The sequence below is a fragment of the Mirounga leonina genome, unplaced genomic scaffold (genome assembly GCF_011800145.1).
Source record: "Mirounga leonina isolate KUSES-001 unplaced genomic scaffold, KU_Mleo_1.0 Mir_165, whole genome shotgun sequence".
NCBI classification, from domain to species: Eukaryota; Metazoa; Chordata; class Mammalia; order Carnivora; family Phocidae; genus Mirounga; species Mirounga leonina.
This window is the reverse complement of record NW_023270415.1, coordinates 35617053-35631087: the sequence shown is the minus strand read 5'-3', so window position 1 is coordinate 35631087 and position 14035 is coordinate 35617053.

Below are 14035 nucleotides of genomic sequence, written 5' to 3'. Positions count from 1 at the left end.
TGTTTCTTTCTTAAATTCTATATATGAGTGAGATCGTATGGTATTTGTCTTTCTCTGACTGACTTATTTCAGTTAGGATAATACACTCTAGCTCCATCCATGTCATTGCAAATGGCAAGATTTCATTTTTTGATGGCTGAGTAATATTCCATCGTGTGTGTGTCTGTGTGTGTGTGTGTGTGTATAAAATACATATACATAAATACTGCATCTTCTTTAACCATTCATCAGGCTATGGATGTTTGGGGTGTCTCCATAGTTTGGCTATTGTTGATAATACCAACATAACATTTTAAAATCAATTCAGTTAAATGGGTGAGTCATGAATCTCTTAATAAATAATTAACTTTTGTCTTTCAACCACAAGGGGGAGATATATAAGACTGATTACATTTATAAAATTATGTGTATTGGCACATTTTTAATTTTGACAATTATGCAAGGTAGATAATCTTTCTGAGGATAATACCAAACAAAAAGAAGGAATAAAAATCATAGTCATTAATTTAAACATATATTCAACCACTATTTACTGAGTACTTCGAGTTACTCATCTGGGCCATCTTGTCAATAATTGACTAAGATGTCTTATTTTATAATTATCTAACATGTGCCATTAAGGTTAATATAATATTCAAAATAGAATTTGGTTTCTCATTATATAAAACATAGAACTCAATAGGAAAAATGAGAGTCATTTTCCACTTGGACAATTGATGTACTATGCACATTTAGGTTCTTTCTCTTCTTAAAATGTGTATTACTCTTATTTTGTAACCCCTCTAAGCAAAAAGTTCATCTAAATCTGCCAGCTGGCAAGGTTCAACATGTTTTCTGTGCTCAATAAATGTTAAATTACAAATTATTTTAATGTTCTTTACAGGATCCTGCCTATAATCATGTCGGATCCATAAGGCATTAAATAGCTTAATTTTCTATAAAAATGAAAATATTACATTTTTAAACAAAAATTCTAAAGAAGTTTTACTCAAATAGTGGGGTAATTTTTCTTTATTAAAAGCAAAATGTTATGAGAACCATGGTATGTGTGGAGGCAAAAATGCCTCTTACTTCCCAACCCACTTGTCAGCAGACACCACAACTCAAAAGTCAATTTATGTTCACACATAGTCTAATAAAGTCATAATATCCAATATTCAATATCCTGATATATCTCTCCTTCTCTCTCTCTCTCTCTCTCTCCCTGCCCCCTCTAGGTTGACTGGGCCCCTGGCTTCATGAATTTACAGATATATGGCTAGTAGTTTAATAACATAGTAGCATGTACTGACTGCAGCTTGTTTCAGAAATAGTTCTTCAAGTTTCTTTGGAGACATCATACTCAGACCCAACCCAATAATGTCTAATGACTACTACACACTTCAGAGCATCAGTATGTGATGTTTAAAATCCATAAATTTGGAAGATAAAGTAAAGTGAACCTTTTGACCGCCTAAAACTCTCAGGCCTTACCAGTCTTGCTTATAATTGAAGTTTTTTTAGTGTTTGTACTGATTAAGCTGATTAAGCCCTCACTCGTTAACATAGTACCTTCATTCCTCGCAAACTCCTTCTGTGCCCTATTAATGAGATATCCAGGATTGTCTCACATGTACTCAAGATTCCTGTGGTGATTGCCATTTTTAAGACATCAGAAGTATTTTTTTGTTGAACTTTTATGTAGAATTACACATTTGTCAAACAAAAACAACAAAATCATGGATTCCTTGGAAAGTTTAAATCTTTAATCAGTATCAAAAAAATTCCTAGAATCCCTTCAAGGCAATCTAAAAATCATTTCTGTGACATAGAAATACATAATTCAAGAATCAGTGTTCATGAAGCTATGCAGGCCCAGGTGCTAAGAACTCTCAGTGAATTTCAGGGTCAGAGTAATACTCTTTCTCCACTAGTGAAGTTTAATTAGTTAATTTCTTTTATTCATCATTCAATAAACATTCATTGAACTTGTACTACACCCAGTCCTTTATACTAGCATTTCTACTTTTGTTATGGCTACCAACAACTTAATACCCCTTCTTCATATCTTAACCAAGACTTAAGAGCAAACAAAAATTGTCTTACTCTTTACTCAAAAAACATAACTTCCAGATTGTTTTTTTGAAAAAAATTAAATAATGACATTAGTTTGAGTTGTTGGAGTATAAAACACTGAGTGTCAGAACAATGGATAAAGAAGATGTGGTATATATATACAATGGAATATTATGCAGCCATCAAAGGAATGAAATCTTGCCATTTGCAATGACGTGGATGGAACTGGAGAGTGTTATGCTGAGCAAAATAAGTCAATCAGAGAAAGACATGTATCATATGACCTCACTGATATGTGAAGAATTCTTAATCTCAGGAAACAAACTGAGGGTTGCTGGAGTGGTGGGGGGTGGGAGGGATGGGGTGGCTGGGTGATAGACATTGGGGAGGATATGTGCTATGGTGAGCGCTGTGAATTGTGCAAGACTGTTGAATCACAGATCTGTACCTCTGAAACAAATAATTCATTATATGTTAAAAAAAAAAGAAGATAGCAGGAGGGGAAGAATGAAGGGGGGGAATCGGAGGGGGAGATGAACCATGAGAGACTATGGACTCTGAGAAACAAACTGAGGATTCTGGGGGTTGGGGGAGGATGGGTTAGCCTGGTGATGGGTATTAAAGAGGGCACATTCTACATGGAGCACAGGGTTTTATACGCAAACAATGAATCATGGAACACTACATCAAAAACTAATGATGTAATGTATGGTGATTAACATAATATGATAATAATAAAAAAGAACATAGTGTATTCAAGCTTTATAAGGTATTAGAAAATGAATTTCAATTTCTGAAATTCTCCCAATTTTGCAAATTCTAAATTCAAAATGTGGGTCATCATGGGAATTCTGACTCATGAACTATCATTTATTCTGTTGATCTGAAGATATTTCCTCAGACACCACTAGTCCACTACATACATACTCAGTTGGAATTTATTTGTATAAAGAAGACTTTTGTTGATTTGATTTTAGTTAGTTCCACATGTATCAATAAACCCCTAAAGCTAGCATGTTATTATTTTTCCTTACTTGTACCTGTAGGACATGATTCCTGGGGCTCCTCTATAAACACAATCTGCTTTTATTTCTTTACTTTCTTTAAAAAAATGTGTGTCTAGAATATATGATATAGGTGGAGATGTGTCTGAGGTGGAGAGGCAGTGTCCAGGAATGTCTTGAAATTCCTAGAGCTCCAATGAAAACATTTTGAAAATCCCTTTCTAAAGATAACATATTGCATTATTTTACCTCCCACTACTTCAAAGAGTAAAGACCCATCTCTTCATAGCATTAATACTTTCCCTTTTATTCTACTTCTCTACAGTTGGGTAAATGGTTACCTATTTACTAAACTCATACATTTAAGAGATTCAAGCTATTTAGGAACACCCTTGTCTTTTCATATTAAATAATGAATATAGGAATAAATATTGGGGATTTAGTTTCTCCTCTATATGAAAATGTCTTTGTTCCTCAGATAATTACTGAATTACTTTTTGGACCATTTCTTGTTCCACTCAATTTTGTTTTTTTTTTTTTAAAGTTTTGTCATGAATACATTTCCACCATAATATAGGACCTAATGCAGTCTAACTGTACCATTTAAGAAACACTGTAAGTCAATCTTGGAATAAAAACAATGAAAAAAGGAAAAATATACAAGCTTTTATGCTTTAATAAAAGTACCAGCATTAATCAGATGTCCCCTTTCTTCCCATGCTCTGCTTGTAGCATTTACTTACGAATGCTAATCAGGTCTGCAGACAGTACCTACAATAGTTGGGTGCATGAGCTCCAGAGTCTGATGGACAAGAGTCGGCATCCTAGCTTCATCTCTTCCTAACTGCATGGACCTGGGCAGCTTATTCAACATTTCCAGATCTGTTTTCTCCCTCATTTTCTTGATGTGAGGATGGAATAAACTCAATGCAGGTCTAATCCTCTGTCAGAGGCAGACTCACCTGAAGTTTTTGGAGTTAATTAATTGTCAGGGCTCTTTATGCAAAAGTGCCCAACCCCCAGGATAAGAGCATTTTGTATTAGTGATTTCTCATGTCAAGTTGTGTTGGAGTGGCTGTGATCATATTATTTTTAGAATTTGATACATGCTTTCTTTAAAAGGGCCCCCACGTTTTATAACTTTTAGACTCCACAAAATCTAGGTCTGTCCTTTCATGAAGTAATTATTCAATAAACATTATTCTTACTTACTATTAGAAAACTCATCCAGGGCGCCTGGGTGGCTCAGTTGGTTAAGCAACTGCCTTCAGCTCAGGTCATGATCCTGGAGTCCAGGGATCAAGATCGAGTCCCGCATCGGGCTCCCTGCTCAGCAGGGAGTCTGCTTCTCCCTCTGACCCTCCCCCTCTCATGTGCTCTCTCTCTCAAATAAATAAATAAAATCTTTTAAAAAAAAAGAAAACTCATCCAAAATAATATATGAATTTTTCTCCCTTCCTTCCTTCTCCTTTTTTCCCTTCTTTCCTGTACATATCTTAAAGACCTGATTTAGCTTTGCAGGCTAACTTCCATCATAGGTCATAAACCTCAGTTGTTCTACTTTCCTCTCAAAGAACATGGGATCTGAAGGTGAAAATCAGAAGCTTTTTGGATAAGTAAGGTGCTAAGAATGTTCAATTTCAAATGTCACTGATTCTAGAATGATACAAGTTTGTAAAGGTAGCTGAACTAAGTCAACCAGTTTCTGCATTCCCTGACCAAGGTTCTTTGGCCTTCTTTCTTGAATGACAAATGAGAATGAATTGATAAGCAAGTTGGTCAGAATTTATACACTGTATTACCCAAACTTAACTCTTTAGGAACTTTCAACACCACTCTCTTACCCCCCACATTACAGAGGAACACCATTTTTCAAGTTCAGTCTTACACAAGAATTTAGGTATTTATATATAAAGTCAGTTGATATGAGCAAATAAATACATATAAGTTGTGCTTCTGAGAAGAGAAAGTGGTGCTGATCCAGTTGTAGAAGAGTTAGACGACATGTCCTAGAGAGGAAGATGGATACTGTGTTGATAAGGAATGGTTGCATAAAGCAATTTAAAGTAAGTAATTGTAGATCTTTTAGGGTCTAAAGTGAAATAGAGGAAATGAGAGACAAAACCCTAGATTTTGAAATTGTGAAAACACACTTAAAAGAATTAAAAACTGAAAAACGCAACCAAGTAGTAATTATGATATAATCATAAACCATAAACACTTTGTTTTAAATGTCTACAGATTTATTAATAAATATCACATGATCACATGGTTGCCCTTTACCACTGATCTCACATTTACTCAGAAGACAAAATTCTTGGGGCACCTAGGTGGCTCAGTCTGTTTAACTCTTGGTTTTAGCTTAGGTCATGATCTCAGGGTCATGAGATGGAGCCCGGTGGCGGGCTCTGTGCTCATCAAGGAGTCTGCTTGAGATTCTCTCCCTCTCCCTCTGCCCTTCCCCCTGCTCATGCTCTCTGTCTCTCTTTCTCTCTCAAGTAAGTAAATAAATCTTAAAAAAAAAAAAGAAGACAAAATTCTCACTTATTCCAGGAAATACACAACTTTCTCTGATGCAAGGGTTAGAATCGTAATTGCACCATTTACTAGCTCTGTAATGTATAAATTACTTTAAACTACCTAGAATTTCCTCATCTGAAAACTAGTAGTGATAGTGTTACTTATATTCTAGACTTTTTTGTTAATATTAAATAGGATAATACAAGAAAATTCTTAGTTTAGTGCCTGGCACCATACATATGATATATATGTCATTTATATATCATATATATCATTTCTATGATATATGAAATTATATTACTATATAATATATAATGTTATATATGTATTATATTATATATGCAATATATATTATATATGTAACATATATATATAAAGATAAATTTTATTTTTGCTCTCTATTGCACTGCATGACTCACTAAAGAAATGTTCCAGGTGACAGATATTGCTGTAACAAAATAAACAGTACACATTGATGAAAATTTAGTAGTACACTCCTGAAGAATTCTGGCATAGTGGTATAAATGACCATGCAAATTCAGAGCTTTGGCTAAAAAAAATTAATCAATACTGTTATATAAACATTTATCTGTAGGATCTATGCACAAATGACTCTGTAAACATATTTTGTGTTTTTATCGATGATCTAAACCACCTCTTTTACTGCCTAGATTGATATGTAGGCATATGATGTATTTTAGCACCTAGCTGCTTTAACTCTGTAATACTTAGAAATGCTTCTGCTAATACCATGCATGAAAAAAAAAATCAAAACAGCTTGATACTGATGTATTTACAATTACTTGATGGAAGACTGATATTAGAGTAAATTGTTTACTTTTACAAACTTCTATCTAGTCATGCAGTGCCATTGTCCATCCCTCACCTCACCCTGACCAAGGATCTATTGTTAGCATCAAAGAACCCAACCTCAGTGAAGGTGCGGGATAACCTTCCCTGTGTAAATGGGTCACAAGCCAAAGTTTAACTCATACCTGAAAACATTCAATCTTATAGATTAAGGATAGGCCCAAATTATAATATGTGTCAGTTGGTGTTCAAATTATATGTGTCAATTATGATATGTGTTTGTGTCAGTGGTTCTGTGAAATTCCAGACACAGCATTAGCCTAGCAAATTCCTTTAATGGAATGTTTATGGTTATTTTTCAACTCAAGTATTGACTGAAAAATTTCTCTCCTCTGGAAATTATCCTCAGAATACAGTAAATCTGTATAAGAAAATTTGTTTCAAAATACCCTTTAAGTATGGACAACTTGAATAAGATAATTTTCTTTTTAAATTTTATTTATTTATTCTAGAGAGAGACAGAGAGTGAAAACAGGAGCAGGGTGAGGGACAGAGTGAGAAGCAGACTCCCTACTGAGCAGGGAGCCAGATGCGGGCTCGATCCTGGGACTCCAAGATCATGACCTGAGCCGAAGGCAGACACTTAACCAACTGAGCCATTCAGGTGCCCCGAATAAGAATCATTTCTATTTAACACTTTTTAATGAAATTAACAGGCAGTTAATCCATCTTTCATAAAGTATATATATTTTTTTAGTTTGCAAAATTGCATCTAATTTTCAATCCAGTATTTCATATATATCAAGACAAACTCGACACTTTGAAGTTAGATGAGAATGAAGCTGTACAAAATTAGAGAAAGGCATCCAAGAACTGATGTAAAGTGCACTAGAATAAATCTCTTTTAGTTGTTCGGAGAACCTCAAGGTAATGGCTTCCTCCCCAATCCGATCTTAATGTCTCGGTGCAACAGCTATTTAAGCTGAACCATAGGCCCTTATCTCAGCTTTCCAGATGGGCCCTTTAGGTACTTCTTTGACCCTCAAAAGGGTAATTGCTTAACATTTGAGGGAGGGTGGCATATGTGGCAACAAGAAGTTGAAAAGAATAATTTAAGAAGGAATAATAAGATCTGGATTTTAATAATTCATAAGACTCCTTAACAGGCAAGATTTAATTACATCTTTATCAGCTGTCCCTTTCAAATTTGAGTGCCTCACAACAATAAATAGCCTAACATTTTTAACTCCAACATACTGTGGACATATTATTTGAAAATGCATTTCATGCTCTTTTTGCTAAAATTATGTAAGCCAAAATGGATCCTCAGATGTTACAGGATAACATTAAGATGGAAACTTTTTTGACAGTGGGTTTTTAATTAAAGCAAATGATTGAATTAGATTTTCATGTCTCTTCTATTAGATATATATGAAAAAAAGACTTACAAAGCATGATTAAACAATTTGCTGTAAACTAGACCATCCACAATAGCACACTGTTGACTGATTTCTGTACAAACTATGTTCCAAAACAATTTGCATTCTAAACATATTTAGAATAAAAATCTTCCACTCTGTTGCTCTGGCAACACAGATTATATCTGAAGTAGATGCATGAGATTTACTCCATTTCCTTTTATATACACCTTGGAGGAAGACCTGAGAAATTATTGGTGTTGACACCTTGAATTCTGCATTGTGCTGTTAGAGTTGAGGCTATGTTTTATTCAATTCTTTGATTTTAGCACTTCTCAGAGGACATGGGATATAGGATATATACTCAATCAATATCTTCCACTGGGTAACAAAAACTGAAATTCTTGTACCCAAACCAACTTCCATAATTATCTTAGATTATTCTTCTATATGCTAAAACACTTGGTTGAAAAATGAAATTAATCTATTGATTGTCTGGTCTACAAAGTACTAAATCATTGATATAAATGCTGTTGTCTCACAGTAACTTATTATTTTGCCATCATTAGATACTTTGGGAAAAGGTTATGAAATTAGACCTCTTTTCTTTCAAGGCTGTGTGTATGAGTGGGTGTCTATTTGAACATTGGGTTATTTGTGGTGTGACCAAACCATCATGAGTGAATGTCCCAATATTGTTTCATGTCCTTTTATTTTGTTAGCTCTTGGCCCTTTTGATTTGATTTCATGCTAATCACCAGAGAGGGTTTGTTAGTGTGTATAAGAAATTGTATCTTTTAGGAATATATTGGCTATAGAAACAGAAAACCCAATTCAAAGTGCCTTGTACAATGAAAACATCATATCATCATCATCATCATTATTTAATATTTATCTCACTGAAAAGAAAACCAGAAGTAAGGCAAGCTGTTGCCCTGGTTTATCTGGTTTAATGATGTCATCAAGAATCCAGATTTTGATCCCCCCTCTCTACTCTGTCATCCTTAAGGTGTCAGATATTTGCCTTTCATTATTCATTCTTCTAAGGATTACAAATGGTTCCTAGGTATCATTTCCTAGGACAGCAATCTACAGAAAAAGAAGACAGGTTGTTTTTTTTAAATTTTATTTATTTATTTATTTGAGAGCAAGTGAGTGAGAGAGAGAGAACATGAGTGGGGTGAGGGGCAGAGGGAGAAGCAGGCTCTCTGCTGAGCAGGGAGCCCAATGTGGGGCTTGATCCTGGGAACCTGAGCCAAAGGCAGACACTTAACCGACTGAGCCACCCAGGTGCCCCAAAAGAACCACAGCTTCATGGTAAGTGGATGATATTAGGAAGCCAGAATGGGAAATGATTGTTAGGCAAAACAATATGCTGATAAAAGGGTATAAATACTTTCCAAATCTATTTAATAATGAGTTTCTCCAACTCACCTATGTATTTAGACTTATTTTGTGGTCATTTCTACATCTACATCCTATGAGAAATAGGCTCTGAAAAAAATGTAATTGTAAATAATAGTATCTGTATTTGACATTACTATGGCTCCAGGTATTGTGATGCTTTCCATCTTGTAAACATTAGGTTGAAAATTTGCATTTGTCTCAAGAATTTGCTTTGGCCCCATCTAAATCTTAAAATTTCATCTCCCTTCAATTACTTTTATTACTCACCTAATGTTATCTAAAACCATTTATACTGACCTCAATCTGTGTTCTTATAGAAGATTGATATAGTAACTGAAAAACCTGCTTCATTATTAAAATTGAACACAACATTGTTTTCTAAAATGTCAGGAAAATGGGTAGTAAGTTATTAATTTTAAGAATTCTTCCATAAAGAAAAGCTTAATGTCTGTTATAATGCAAAATGATTGAGCAATTTCTGAAATAATAACTTATACTCATTTTGATAGCTTACTTTTTTCATGATCAAGCATATTTATTTTTGCAATTTCATGTTATACTTATATATTTCAAGTTTGCATTATTGTAATTTATCTACCTTTTATTTTTTTTTCCACAAAAAGCAATAAATGGATAACTGAGCCTTTAGAGAACCACACAGCTAAAGCAAAAGTAGTAAACTTTATTGATAGAATTGTGCTCCTCCAAAAGACTAGACACAATCAAAACAAAAACAAATCAAAAACAAGGGATAACTAGAAATATAAAAAATGTAATTTACCAGGGACCATTAGCAGTCGCAGTAGTATTTCCTTATTTAGTTTAGGTTCTGGGATTTCTATCATGGCAAATTGAAATATTTCCTTAAGGCAACATCCATTTCACTGGGATAATGATATTGAAATCCTAAACACAGTTATATTGTCACTCCTGAAATGTTAATGCAGGAAAAAAGTAGAGTGGTTTCTTATGAATCACAATAATGAACCAACCTTTTCCAGTATGTTCAGACTAAAAAGAAAACAGAAGGAAAAAAAAAACCCACATTATTATTAAAAGTAGGATTCTATTTGATATCTGTTGGACTGTTGCTAAGGAGAGATTTTGTTCATTATTATTCAAACAATTGCCTGTACTGTTTATACTAAGTGAAGAGCTACAGAAAAGAAAATGATGCCTGCAGCTGAATCGTGTGCCCTCAGGACTCTGCCTGTTCAGGTGATAGGGAGATTCCCTGAGTATAGTACTTGCATTGTATTACCACTAGTACTGCCACTGGTTGTAACAAAGCTGTGAGGTGTGAGATGCAGAGGTAATCCAAACACTCACCAGATGCTCCCATGCCTCCCTGTGTCATGCATTCAAAAAAAAAAGAAAAAGCATTTTGGAACAGAGCAATTTTCAGTATTGCCTGCTGCTATCAGTATCCCTACTTAGTGTCAGTGAAGCAAAGCTGGTGTCAAACCCAGGAGCTAAAGTAAAAGTAATTACTTCCTAACAAACTGTATCCTTTTGCCCTTAAAGGAAAATATATTCCCCACCCTTCTTTCTCTTGGAAGGCATACATTTCAAAGCCCTTCCCTTTCATTCATTTGATAATAATAAACACTTGGCATGAGATTTTCAAATATGGCAATAAAACAAATGTTCTTTCAGATTTCTCACCCCTGCTGACTGATTCGTAGAGATTGAATCTTGATCAAAGCCCTGTTTTCTCTTTGGGTTTTGATTTCTTTCTCCTTTCCTGAAAGCTCCTCTATGGATGATTTCCCTTTGCCTTTTTACTTTCTTGCCTCATCCTGGTAGATATGAGTTACCTGAATAAGAAACTGGAGTGTCAGAATAGTGACTAAAAGTAATTGCAGAATGGGCTTGAAAAAAAGCAAAGAAGACACTAGAGAATCCCTTTCTGGAGAAATAAAAGAACTAAAACCTAACCAACTAGAAACCAAAAAGGCTATTAATGAGATGCAATAAAAAATGGAAGCTCTAACTGCTAGGATAAACGAGGCAGAAGAGAGAATTAGTCATATAGAAGACAAAATGATGGAGAATAAAGAAGCTGAGAAAAAGAGAGATAAACTACTACTGGATCATGAGGGGAGAATTTGAGAGAAAGTGATAAGTGATACCATAAAGTGAAACAATATTAGAATAATTGGGATACCAGAAGAAGAGGAAACAGAGAGAGGGGCAGAAGGTATATTGGAGCAAATTATAGTGGAAAACTTCCCTAATCTGGGGAAGGAAACGGGCATCAAAGTCCAGGAAGCACAGAGAACCTCCCTCAAAATCAGTAAAAATAGGTCAACACCCCAACATATAATAGTGAAACTTGCAAATCTCAGAGACAAAGAGAAAATCCTAAAATCAGCTCAGGACAAGAGGTCTGTAACCTACAAGGGTAGAAACATTAGATTGGCAGCAGACCTATCCACAGAGACCTGGCAGGCCAGAAAGGACTGGCATGATATATTCAGGGTGTTCATGAGAAAAATATGTAGCCAAGAATATTTTATCCAGCTAGGGTGTCATTCAAAATAGAAGGAGTGATAAAAAGCTTCCAGGACAAACAGAAACTAAAGGAATTTGTGATCTCCAAACCAGACCTACGGGAAATATTAAAAGGGATCCTGTAAGCAAAGAAGGAGCCCAAAAGTAACATAGACCAGAAAGGAACAAAGACAATATACAGAAACAGTGATTTTCCAGGTAATAACAATGGCACTAAATTAATTTTTTTCAGTAGTTACTCTGAATGTAAATGGGCTAAATGCCCCAATCAAAAGACACAGGGTATCAGATTGGATAAAAAAGCAAGACCCATTGATATGCTGTCTACAAGAGACTCATTTTACACCCAAAGACACCACTAGATTTAAAGTGAGGGGGTGGAAAACCATTTAAAATGCTAATGGACATCAAAAGAAAGCTGGGGTGGTAATCCTTATATCAGACAAATTAGATTTTAAACCAAAGACTGTAATAAGAGATGAGGAGGGACACTATATCATACTTAAAGGGTCTATCCAACAAGAAGATCTAACAATTGTAAATATTTATGCCCCTAATGGGAGCAACCAATTATATAAGCCAATTAATAACAAAATTAAAGAAACACATCAATAGTAATACAATTATAGTGGGGAACTTTAACACTTGCCTCACTGCAATGAACAAAATCATCTAAGCAGAAGATCAACAAGGAAATAAGTGCTTTGAATGACACACTGGACCAGATGGACATCACAGATATATTCAGAACATTCCATTCTAAAGGAACAGAATGCACATTCTTCTCTAGTGCACATGGAACATTCTCCAGAATCGATCACATCTGCATCAAAAATCAGGTTTTAACTGGTACCAAAAGATTGGGATCATTCCTTGCATATTTTTGGACCACAATGCTTTGAAACTGGAACTCAGTCACAAGAAGAAATTTGGAAAGAACTCAAAAACATGGAGGTTAAAGAACATTCTACTAAAGAATGAATGGTACCACCAGGAAACTAAAGAAGAAAAATTCATGGAAACAAATGAAAATGAAAACACAACTGTTCAAAATCTGTGGGATGCAGCAAAGGTAGTCCTAACAGGGAAGTATACAGCAATATGAGCCTTTCTCAAGAAATAAGAAAGGTCTCAAATACACAATCTAAACTTACACCTAAAGGAGCTGGAGAAGGAACAGCAAATAAAGCCTAAACTCAGCAGGAGAAGAGAAATAAAGATTAGAGCAGAAATCAATGAAATAGAAAACAAAAAAACAATAGAACAGATCAAAAAAACTAGGAGCTGGTTCTTTGAAAGAATTAACAAGATTGATAAATCCCTGGCCAGACTTATCAAAAAGAAAAGAGAAAGGACCCAAATAAATAAAATCATGAATGAAAGAGGAGCAATCATAACCAACACCAAAGAAATACAAACAATTATAAGAACATATTATGAGCAACTATATGCCAACAAATTAGGCAATCTGGAAGAAATGGATGCATTCCTAAAGATGTATAAGCTACCAAAACTGAAACAGAAAGAAATAGAAACCTGAACAGACCTGTAACCAGCAAGGAAATTGAAGCAATAATCAAAAATCTCCCAACAAACAAGAGCCCAGGGCTGGATGGCTTCCCAAGGAAATTCTACCAAACATTTAAAGAAATAATACCTATTCTTCTGAAGCTGTTTCAAAAAATAGAAATGTGAGGAAAACCACCAAACTCTTTCTATGAGGCCAGCATTGCCTTGATCCCAAAACCAGGCAAAGACCCCATCAAAAAGGAGAATTACAAACCAATATCCCGGATGAACATAGAAGCAAAAATTCTCACCAAAATACTAGCCAATAGGATCCATTAAAAGGATTATTCACCATGAACAAGTGGGATTTATTCCTGGGCTGCAAGGTTGGTTCAACACCCACAAATCAATCAATGTGATACACTACATAAATAAAAGAAAGGACAAGAACCATATGATCCTCTCAATAGATGAAGAAAAAGCATTTGACAAAGTACAGCATCCTTTCTTGATTAAAACTCTTCACAGTGTAGGGATAGAGGGAACATACCTCAATATCAAAAAAGCCATATACAAAAAACCCACAGCGAATATCATTCTCAATGGGGAAAAACTGAGAGCTTTCCCCCTAAGGTCAGGAACATGGCAGGGATATCCACTATCACCACTGCTGTTCAACATAGTACTAGAAGTCCTAGCCTCAGCAATTAGACAACAAAAAGAAATAAAAGGCATCCAAATCGGCAAAGAAGAAGTCAAACTCTCACTTTTTGCAGATGACATGATGGTCTATGTGGA